The 11,883-nt window shown below is 40.9% G+C and overlaps 1 long non-coding RNA gene across 1 annotated transcript in view; it reads right to left on the reverse strand.

Annotated features, from left to right (window-relative positions):
• Positions 1 to 2,356, reverse strand: part of LOC142494474 (uncharacterized) — a 14,122-nt gene extending 11,766 nt beyond the window's left edge. Inside the window, exon 1 of the long non-coding RNA XR_012801464.1 lies at positions 2,289 to 2,356. This is a non-coding gene — a long non-coding RNA (uncharacterized LOC142494474). The remainder of the gene's footprint in view (positions 1 to 2,288) is intronic.
• Between the last annotated feature and the right edge of the window lie 9,527 nt (positions 2,357 to 11,883).

Consider the following 11,883-nt stretch of genomic DNA (forward strand, 5'->3'; position numbering starts at 1 on the left):
TAAGAATATACTACATGACGAAGCATTACTACACATTGTTGACGGACTCACAAAACCTACACTAATATCTATTTTAAAGTATAATTTCAACATGTTACACTAACTGTAACACACACACCTCATTGTTTAGCATGCAACATAGTAACAACAAAAGGGTCGGCCACATATGACGTGGGAAACTTGTCATGATCCAAGGCGTCCTTAAAAAGGTTTACGGAAGCAAGCCCCGCCCCCAACTGACGTGTGCGCGTGAAAGCGTATTGGCTATGACCGTTGCTTATTGTTATGGTCAGTGCACTGTGTCATGCGCACGCATCTGTGTTTCGGTGCGTGCACAGCGCTGGCGGGCAATGTTAATTAAGTGGGAGGAGTGTTTGCGTGCATTTCACGGTGCCTTCACATGACGTCACACGTCTTTTGATCGCTCATTGGCTGAGCACCATTATTTCCGTGTACACACGTCCGTAACAAAAAGTAATATCAGTACGTGTGTCTAAGTGAATTAGTTTCGCTACCATAACATAACTTCCAACCATGATATGCTTACTGTTAGCAGCACCATGGAGGGACATGTATTCAACGCACAGCGTACACATTGTTTTGCGCATGCGCTAAGACTTAGTCCACACAATCGTTAAGTGCGCGTGCAACTGAAGTTGTGCGCGCACATTATTATGTATACAGGCACCGGAAATATCATATCCGTAGTAATGCCAGCAAAGCCATTATCAAAATGACAGCTCTATATCTGTGGTTTGATCCTTTAACTTTCAACATATACGTTAGTTATGCGTGAATATCCACAATCATATAGAGTTGTGTTACGCGTTGACATGCACATACATATATAAATGTGCCATTTTTGACCATTATGTGTTTGCTCTATTTCACAGATGTCGCGGATGAACACATGTGATCAATGTATGATTTAAGAAGATATACTCGTTATAATAGATGATTCTGACGACGTACAAACAACTATTATAATACATACGTTACAATGCTTTCAATGCTTGTTGCGCAGATTAACTATGAAGACATAATTGTATCCGGTTAGGCCTATATTTAGTATGCACTTAATTAACATTATGATATTTATAAGCACTGAAGTTAGAAGTGTTATTATTTTGTTTATATCTTCTATTAACATTATATGTGTTGCTCTGTTAAATATGCAACCAACTTTCTCACTCCGCCAACACATTTGTGTACTATATTGTATAATGTCACGTGTGACTTGTGACATAATTTTAATGCTAAATAACAAGTACCATACATTGTATGTGAAACTACACAAAAACAATAGGGAGGTCATATAAACAGTGTTTTCATGTGACAATTTATTTTTCACATAAGTTGTAATGCTAACCTAACATACATGAGCTATTGATTATTAATTACACAACCTGAAAAAATTAACATTAGTGTGTATATTTTATATTTATGACTAACTATAGTTTAGTTTTTTTATTAAACGTTCAACACAGACAGAGCAAAGTGAGTCTGATGATACAATCAACATTAGTATGTGAATTGTTATAATTTCATGTTGGAAAACATGAATGACACAAAAAGTGTGACACACACACACACAGTGCTGCTCAAATGTGTGCGTATGCAAATGTCAACGTAATTGATGTTCTAATGTTGACATTAGTTGTCAAGTATCATGATAATAATGAGTACCTTACGTGAATGAAATAAAAATTATATTAACAACATTGTCATTGTGTCGAATGAAGTTAGAAAAGTATCAAATACAAAAAATTAACATTTTACTTTGTATTCACTTATTCACACATGTGACATGTATGTCAAATCAACACACATGTGTGAGTTACACATACACGTGTGACAATGTTATAATGAACATGAAGATGCATTGATAGAAGAACTAATCACATACATTGGTATGTAAATAATGTATAATACATTGGTGTGTTTACAGGCAAACATGCATTGAGTGTTAAGATCACTCATGTGCATCCGTGGATGTTATCCTCCATAATAAATATTTGAACAGGGTTTATCCCCTTCTCTCCACCCACCCTTATATTACAGGAATGGAATGAGTAAAGTTTGCTACATTAATTATAATGTAATGTCCCTAATGCTTTTCAACAAAAAATCACATTAACCACCAAGTGTAGAAAAACGCACTTACACTATACTGAAACGACATATTTCTATAATCACATTTATTTATGTCCGTTCTGTTTACACATCCTGTAACTATACCTTTATAGAGGTTGGCACATCTTATGAGACATGTGAGTTGAAATACATACCATGAACAGTCATTGACGTGATGTACCTTGAAAAAGAAAACATGAATGAATATAAAACATTGCCATGACATGTTCATGAAGGTAAGCAACACACCAAAGTGTCTATTTAGTGTTAGATATGAAACACCATGTAGATGTAGTTAAATATAATAGGAAAAACACAGTGGTGTGCACATCATTGTGATGCATATGTCACACAGAAAAAATAACATTGTATGTAACCATACTGCACTAACTAATGAGTATGGACATAGTAGGTGTATTGTGTATGCATAAACAAAAAGAGTAAACACAAAAAACAAAACTGTGCGCTACTACCTAACTACCTATAAAGTTTAAATGTATAAATATATACAGTGCAGTGACTATACCATAAATTTAGTGATAAAAAATTTATAAAAAATTAAACCACAACTCCCACAGTGAGATAATTATACATTAAATAATAAGTGCCACATAACCGTGTTGGGGATAATGGCGTCTGCAGCTGTAAACGCAGGGGTGGCTCAGCACCCCACACACACTAAGAGAATGGAAACAAAAGAAAACAGCGCACAACGCCAAATAGTGAAACAAATTCAACAATATATTATAGAATTAAAAAGGGGGTAATATATCTGCGTACATGAAAAAAGTTGGTAAAAGGCATGTAGTGTGTATCACACTGTTTACCACTCGGCAGCTGTTAGCTGTAGATTCAGGTGCTTGCTTCCCTCTGCTGCTGCAGCTCAGTTGATTCTGGGGCAGGACATCAGTCTTTTCACTCCCAAGGGGATTTCCCTTCATGCAGCCAGGTTCAGCAGCTGGTACTGGGGCTTGGTGAAATCGCTCCTGCTTCCTGGCCGATATGAAGCTGCTCCTGTACCTCGGCAGGTGTATCCTCTGCACAGAGGTTAAAACGCAGCTTGCTGGGGTGCCCTCAGCGTGCCACGATGCCGCTCCGTCGCGGGACGCTGTGTAATGACGTCACTGTCTACACAGCAGTGGTGGATTCAATAGGTAAATTTGAACAGTCTTACAAAGTCTCTCACAAGTGTCCAAAACAGCACACAGGATGAAATAAAAACAGGACAGGCCAATACATAGACAAAGGCCAATGTAAGCAGATATAAGGCAATAGAATGTTACATCCAACTAGTTTCGTAGAATGAACTACTGAAGTATCGGCCAGGAAGCAGGAGCGATTTCACCGAGCCCCAGTACCAGCTGCTGAACCTGGCTGCATGAAGGGAAATCCCCTTGGGAGTGACAAGACTGACGTCCTGCCCCAGAATCAACTGAGCTGCAGCAGCAGAGGGAAGCAAGCACCTGAATCTACAGCTAACAGCTGCCGAGTGGTAAACAGTGTGATACACACTACATGCCTTTTACCAACTTTTTTCATGTACGCAGATATATTACCCCCTTTTTAATTCTATAATATATTGTTGAATTTGTTTCACTATTTGGCGTTGTGCGCTGTTTTCTTTTGTTTCCATAAACAAAAAGAGCATGTACATAAAATATTACTTTTTTAAACATCATTTTTGCACATACTCACAAAAACTTTCAATTATAAGAAGTATAATAGAACGTGTGGATGAATGAAATACCGGTGCCACATGCATTTGTCCAGACAGCAGAGAAGATAAAGAAGTGCGACCCATATTCATCTGTTTCCTAAGTGAATGGAATTTGGACAAATGTATTTATCATAACAAAGAATGAATATATGTATGTAGTACTATGAACATATATGTATTTGCTTACATGAAAAAAATGTGTTTATGACATTGAGACGTGTCTCAACACCACTGGCTGTTTGCTCTGTGTCAGCTGGTAAATTGACGGGATGGTCCCCCACAAAACCCTGACTTATGTCTGTTAGCACATTGTGCAAAATGCAACATGCAATGATAATATCAGACACTTTAGCAGGCTTATATTGAAGTGCCCCACCAGTTCTATCGAGACACCTAAATCTTGTCTTGAGAAGGCCAAATGTCCTCTCTATAACGGATCGCGTCGATATATGGACACCATTGTACCTCTCCTCTGCTTCACTTTGCGGGTTTGGCACCGGGGTCAAAAGCCACGGCCTAATTCCGTATCCTGAGTCACCTATAATCCATGGTGCACACATATGAAACAATTAGTGCTAACATTATAACATACAACAATTCGTATAAAAACAAGAGTTTTGTGTTACCACATCATACTCACCCACCAGCCAACCAGGTCCAAAATAGCCTTCTTCAAAAGCATGGAAGACTGATGAGTTTCTAGGGATAGAGGAATCGTGACTGGAACCAGGGAATTTGGCTACCACATGCATAATCTTCATCATGGCATCGCATACCACCTGTACATTCAGGGAATGGTAGTGCTTACGGTTGCGGTAAGCATGCTCACTCTGACTAGGTGGGATCAAAGCAACATGGGTGCAATCGATTGCACCCATCACACATGGTATCCCGGCTATGGCATAAAAGCTATTCCTCACTTCCAGCCACTCTGTGTGCTCTGTAGGAAAATGAATATAATTCCTAGTGCGTCTATTGAGTGCACATAGAAACTGGGTAAAGGCCCGCGAGAATGTAGATTGCGAGATCCCGCCCACTATGCCCACAGTTGTCTGGAATGACGCGGAAGCAAGATAATGTAATGAGCACAGCATTTTAACAAGCCCAGGGACTGCACGACCTCTGGCTGTCACAAAATCTAAATCTCCCCATATCTCTTGATAAAGAGCTAAGATTGCTGCTGAACTCAAACGATACCGACTTACTATCGCCTCCTGACTCATCCCATCTAACAGGGTTCTCTCCCTGTACAAACGAGGACGAGCCACAACTTCTCTCCTCTCTCTTCTCCTCTCATCTCCTTGCCCTATCCCTCTCCCTGTCCCTCTCCCTCTCCTGTCCGCGTGCCTGTCCCTGTCACTGTCACTGTCCCTGCCACTGTCCCTGGCTCTGTCCCTGTCCCTTGGTTGTCCTATGACATCCACTCCATCAGCAAGGCTCTCATGCAATAGAATGTTCCTCCTTCTCCTAAACAATCGCATCATTTTGAGGTCTGTAGCTGTGAATGAGCAGATAATTGCCCTCCTTTAAATACCTATGTGATGATGTCAGGTGACATGCTAAAGTGCAAGGTGTTACATTAACATATCCAAGTAGTTGAGTCCCAACCTGTATCCATTTCATCTAACAAGTATTAATAATGTTTATTCAGCAGGCAATAATGATATTTCACAATGATGTAATGTTAAGCTTTGTTGAAGCATTTATTGGAAAGTATTTGTGTAATGTGTAATGCATGTACCACTTCTGAACGCAACAATTAGTCATCAAATTAGGATACAAGCATGAGATTGACGTAGAAAAAGTTCTTTGCAACATGTGTAATTTGCAATGTTATTGTCACATGTTCACATCAATTAATTATACTGTGCATATTCATAAATTTCAGGCATCAGGATAGTTGCTGTTGATTCAGTTTGAAACGTGTAAGAATGAGTAACTATTGTAGATGAGTGTATAAGTTAGCATGAAGTGCTTGTAATGCATGGTGTCCAATGTAAACATGCAATGTGATTGAGTGTCCAATTGCGGACGTCATCAAAAAAGGAGGACACAAATGACATGTAAACATGAAAAGAAACAGCTACATTAACGTTTGATCATGTGTTACACATTGAAAGCATTGTGTCATGTATAGCAACATTACTATACGCTTCATGTGTTAGATGTGTGAAATGTGTAACATCATATAATAAATTGAAGCACACTTAAGTAACATGTTGGATATGATGTGACCTGTTCCTTTAAGAGTTGAGTATAGGATTTTCCCTATACACATCATAACATGATGAGTAATGTGACACACAAATGATGATAACATATTAAAAGTACAATGTTATGCAAATAATAAACGTTAGGGGTGACACGATGAAATGAATGCCCTCCACACTGTAATGATAAGCACATTTGTATTCTGAGCAATAAAACGTAAACACTAGTATAATGTTATACTGTACGTCCCCGCTCCATTGACTCCATTGATGTAGAGCTGAGTTTTTTTTTTCTAAGTGCCGTTCCGGCAACTTTGCCGATCGTTCTCCCCTCAACCTTGCCAACTTTAGTTGGCGGGACGAATTCCCGATGAAATCTCCATTTTTGAGTGCCGATCAGCAACGATAAGCTGATCTGGGCTACTTGAATACAGCCGATTAAAAAAAGTGCCGATACATGCCGAAAAGATGCTTATCGGCAGCCGAATGCCGATAATTTTTTTTCGCCAAGACAAAATGCCGATTTTGAGCACTTATCGGCGCTTACTGAATCTGAAACCCAATTTTGGCGGATAAATGCCGATAAAAGCCTTATCGCCGCTTACTGCATGAGGCCCTAAGAGCTTTTTCTGAAATTATCCTCTGGGAGAAAAAAATGGGGTGAGAGAACAGAGAGATATGGTTTTAGGCGACGCATGCAGAGGTGAAGACAGGAAACTTGTTTTGGGGAATATAATGTAGGCTTTATTCAACCATTTTTTGGCAACATAAAGTATAGTCTTTTCCTAGCCCATGTTCTGCAACATAAAGTACAAGCTTTTTCTAGGTGAAAGTTCTGCTTCTCCAGTGTATGAAAGTCCATAAACGTTTATAGACATTGTGACTGGAGGGGGTAACCAGGCTATTTAGTAACGGTCAAGCCCATTTGGATGCCCCTGCTCTGTGTTTAAGGGTCAAAGAGAGTTAGCTCTTGGACCCAGTAACATTGTATTATTGCATTGTACTTTATGTAATATAACCATTTTTTGTTTCCCCCTCCTTTCCGGGCATGCAATCAAGCAGGGATTGCTAATGTGTGAGTTTCAAGGTTTTTTTTGCGGAGTAATCGTTGTCCGAATGTGCCTAGGAGGTTGGGGTCCAGAGTTACCGGTTCCCCAATAAATGTGTCCGGGAATCATGCTTGATTCTCGGATACATGTACAGTAGGCACATTGCCCTGGCAATACTTCACCTTGAAAACGTAACCATGACTCACCACTAGGCTGCCCTGCTTCAGCACAACTCAGAAAGTAGAATGAGTTAAAGGGATCCCTATGTATGCCTTTAGCCGAGGGAATCCCTGGGTTAGGGGGAGTACCCCAGCTAGTGCCAAGGTGACCCACAAACAGTATATGATTTTTGGGTGCCAACCATACATAAGGTTGGGGGGACTCTGAGAGTCCAAATTGAGTCAAAGGGAAAGTGTGTGGGGAAATGAGGCAGGCAGAAATAAAGAAACAACATTTTTTTTGTTTTCTGTTCCCTGTACCCTAGTCTCCAAACTTTGGGAGTCTAAGTTTTAGTTGGGGCTTTGGGGTGGAAAGCAAGTTGTTTTGATTGTAGGAGGTCTGGGGACACAGTTAACAGTGGCCCTATAATTCTCCCTGGCTATCTTGCACTATTTTCGGGTACCCGGGGTGAGCTGCGCTGGGGCAATACAGTGCCTCCCAGACTCCTAATTTTTAACTCCAAGATCCCCACCTAAAGTCCCACATCCCTGAGACTCAACGTTTATTCAAATGTATTATTAATGTGTTTAAACATTCAGAACCCATGTCCAAACAAGCAGCCTATGCAAAGCCATAGGCGCCAGTATGTCTACAGGACATAGGAGTTCAAAGCAGCTAGAGGATGCCCAGAGGTGTGAACAGCATTTGGTTAGCTGGGAAAGGCGGAGTACTAGGTCCGGAGATCAATGGGCGTCCTCCGGGATGTCACTTGTTCTGCCAGACCTAGGGGTGCCTGCCCAGTGGATGGCATTGGGATAGCTGGAGGGAGATGTGGCAGGCTTGCACATGTCCCTTGGCTATTTCAAATTTCACGCTGACCCAGCTTTTCTACCCGGCTTGGGTCTGATTGGCTGCTTGAGAAAGTTCCCGTGCGCTGATTGGTTGTTGAGTCCTGCCTCTATGTTTCAGCTAGAGCAGGGAAAGCTATAGGAAGCTATGAGTCAATACGATGGTGTGTTCCCCTTGAGTCAGAGCTGAAAGAGCACGGGACGTGCTTTTCAATGTTGCTTTGAGCGAAATAGCAAAGCAACCGGTTTCGATTTCAAGCCTGAAAAGCCTGCCAGAGACTAAGTCCCGACCTTTGCACCCAAGTTCCAGGAAAAGAACATAGCGGTCGCGTCTGGGATTTCATGCTGATTTGAGTTCCATGAGATTCATGCTGACTCACGGTCAGGAGGGCCCAAGTTCTCAGAAACGAACGTAGCGCCGGTGTCAGGAATTTCATGCCAATTTGAGATCCAGGAGATTCCGGGCTAAGTCCCAGTAAGGGTAAAACTCTCCCAATAGAGTGCCCTGCACCTAGGAAAGTCTAGTTTGTGATCCCAGACCCCCAGAAAGTGTGTCTTTCTGTCAGTATTTTGTGTTCCATTGTGTGTATGTGGATTTAAGCCAAAAAAAACTACAATTTATTTCTCTACCTTGTTTTGCTAAATGAATGATCCTGGTAAAAACGTGTAAATAACCTGGACTCCCATGACAGACATCAATATAGTTAACAGGTGTATCTTGGAATCAAGGATATGGAGATATGGCCCGCAAGCCCTGCTGTCCATAGGTGGTCATGGGCATGCATGTCTGGTCTGTATACAGACCAGGGAGAGCAGAGAAACAGTTCCATTTCCACCCTTTTAAACCCATTTCTAGACTCAGCTGTGCTTGTTAATAGTCCTGTCTTCCTCCAGACAGGGATTAACTACTGCTTTGCCATGGTTAGGACAGGGTTGAGCAAACTGGGTGCACGCCCCCTAGGGGCAGTGCAAGATTTTTCAGGGAGGGCACGGCAGTTCCAGAGGTCCCGCACTCTTCCTCAAGGCATTTAAATTACTTGCCAGGGGATCGCGTGAGTCTTCTGCAACTTCACTTACGTGTACCTTGTCTCACTTGATGTCGCATTGCCATGGCAACATGATGTCACATGACCCTGTGTCAGCCAGGACACTTTTTGACATTTCCCAAATATACTGAGTGAATTCTCAATAATTACTTGTTGCTGGCCAAATGTAGTACTCAGTATGTATAATCTTTGAGGTGTCACCACTCATATCCCTGTTCATGAGATCTCATTGTTATAAACATATAAAATAAATAGAGTGTAGCATTTTTAACATCTGGGTTGTGGGTAATCTTTTATGTGCCTTTTTATTATTTTATTGCACTAGTTTTGCGGTTCACATGTTTTCCGTAATGCATCGAGCGGCTTTACTGCAAACTTTCTTCACTTGCGTCACTGATCAATTTGAGTGGTTTTTTTTAGATCAGGTAGGAGAGGAGTTACTCAATGCAATTTTATTATGGTATGTATCAAATTGTGCCTGAAAATTGTGTAGTAATCTTTTTTTTCTTTGTGACATTTAAATCCACATCTGAGGTGACATTAACCTCTGCTAAAAAAAAATCAGCTTTTCAATTAAGAAACTCAAATACCAAGTCCCATTTATTTGTTTCTTGTTCAAACAGGTACAGAAGCAAATTGTGTAATCTTTATAAATATCCCCTGAAAACTCTTCAATCATTTCTATCATTCTAAACTTGCTCTCTGTGAGATAGCAGAAGTCAGTGTTACATTGCCTGCAGAAGCAAGTACAACATTGTGATGCTAAGTAGATGGAATCTACAGATCTTACACTAGAGTGCCTAAAGAGAAATGTAAGGTGTATAAATATCCCTACCTGATTAAACAATGCATTTTGTTGTAGGCAGGGCTGCTGACAGCTTTCCGGGGGCCAAAGACTAAAGTTTCCACTCGGGTCCCTCCTGCCGGCAGCCTTGCATGGCCCCTCTCTTTCTCTTACATACATCCTTGCTCTCTCACTCACCTCTATTCTCTCTCACTCGCCACTCTTCCTGTCCCTTCCCTGCCTACGCCTCTCTCTCCATACCTCCCTTGTCTCTCCCACACCCACTTCCCCCTAGTCTCTCTCCTTCCCCTCATTATTTCTCTCTCACTCTCTCCCTTCGCTCACTCACTCACTCACTCCCTTCTCTCTTATTGCACACTGCTACGGCTTGAGCATTGTAGTGGGATATTCTAAGATGTTCTGTGTTATCACTGTGATTGATCCCTATGAAAAGTCTGTGACATTATGTGGTACTGTATAACGCGATATGTTGTGTTATTAGAAGGAGCAATAAAATCTGCAACATCTGTACCTGCAAGAAAGATAACATTTACATAAACAAAAGAGAAGTAATACTTAATAATAAATGGGTTCCTATATATGAAAATAGCAACTTACCACTTTTACAATAAAAAATGCAACCATTTGTAATCAGTATTCTCAGAATGAATTGAGCATCTGCATTTTTTTCAGCAAGTTGTACTGTACCTTCATACTAATGGATTATTTACTCTATGCCATTTTCAAAAGTAATGAATAAGAACTGATTATTTTCTTCCTGTGAACAGAAGACTCCAGATTGCTTTGTCCATTCACGTATAACCAGCACATTTTACATATTTCATGAAGTGTAACATTAGTTGTGTAGACTTCAGACAAGCTGAAAGGTATTTTTCCCATTTGAATCTTAGGGGGCTATACACTAAGCAGTGATAACTGCTTTTAAGTCCGATACTGCCGGCTGCGCGATTCACTAAGCAGTGATAACAGTGCTTTATCGGCCTTAAAAGGCATTTAAGGGAAGGGAGTCATGAGGGAATTTCTGGAGGGGTGGGAAAATGTGGCCTTTCTCATGTCCCAAGTCTTCAGGGAGTGAGCAATCAAAGACAATGGGTACTAAATGATACTTGCTGATCAAATTAGCCAGAGTATTTTAATTATCTCAACAGGGTGAGTCAAAGAGGCCTCAAGAGCTACCCATCGCCTGAGCTCCGGCCTACGTGCTACTGGACCAGTTGGCTCATCTGAGATGCTCTATAATATGAAATTAAGCAGGGTAGTGCCAGCTCCCCCGAACCATCAGGAATCATGAGGATTTGTCTGCTAATTCTTGTCCTTTTGTTTCTCCAAATAAATTTGGTAATCAAGGATTGGAGGTCGAGTAAGTCTCTGGTTACAACTGGGATTGCAGGGTTTGGAAGAGATACAGAATACATGGGAAATGGTTCATCTTAATATTTTGTATCCTGCCAATCCATGAGATGTTATATCCCAAACCAAGCCTTAATATTGTCTCTAAGAGATTAAAGAATTTTACGGTAGTTTTCTCAGTAGAGCGATCCGTATATATTGGTAATATGGACTCCCAAGTACTCGATAGCTAGTTGCTGTCATTTAAAATCAAAGTTTAGAGTGCATGTCAGGTTCACTCTGACATGGTCTGCATTTCCTTTACACCTCCACAGGGATTGCTGCAACTCCTGTCCTGAATGGGATCTCCCCCTGTAGTTTCCTCTTGCTCTATATTAGTATCCTCTCTGCACCTGTCAGTCTGATTCCCTGTTCTTATAGTTTCCTGTTTCTGTCTCATCTTTGCCTTTGTTTGGTATGCTCCAGACTATTTCATGCCCATGTCCTTTTCTCTGCCTGATTTCTGTTTTGCCTGTACCATGCTTTGGGTTGTAGTTTGATTAAAGGTCCTTCCCTAAACTTTTGGC

Source organism: Ascaphus truei, chromosome 5 (assembly GCF_040206685.1).
Source record: "Ascaphus truei isolate aAscTru1 chromosome 5, aAscTru1.hap1, whole genome shotgun sequence".
Taxonomy (NCBI): Eukaryota; Metazoa; Chordata; class Amphibia; order Anura; family Ascaphidae; genus Ascaphus; species Ascaphus truei.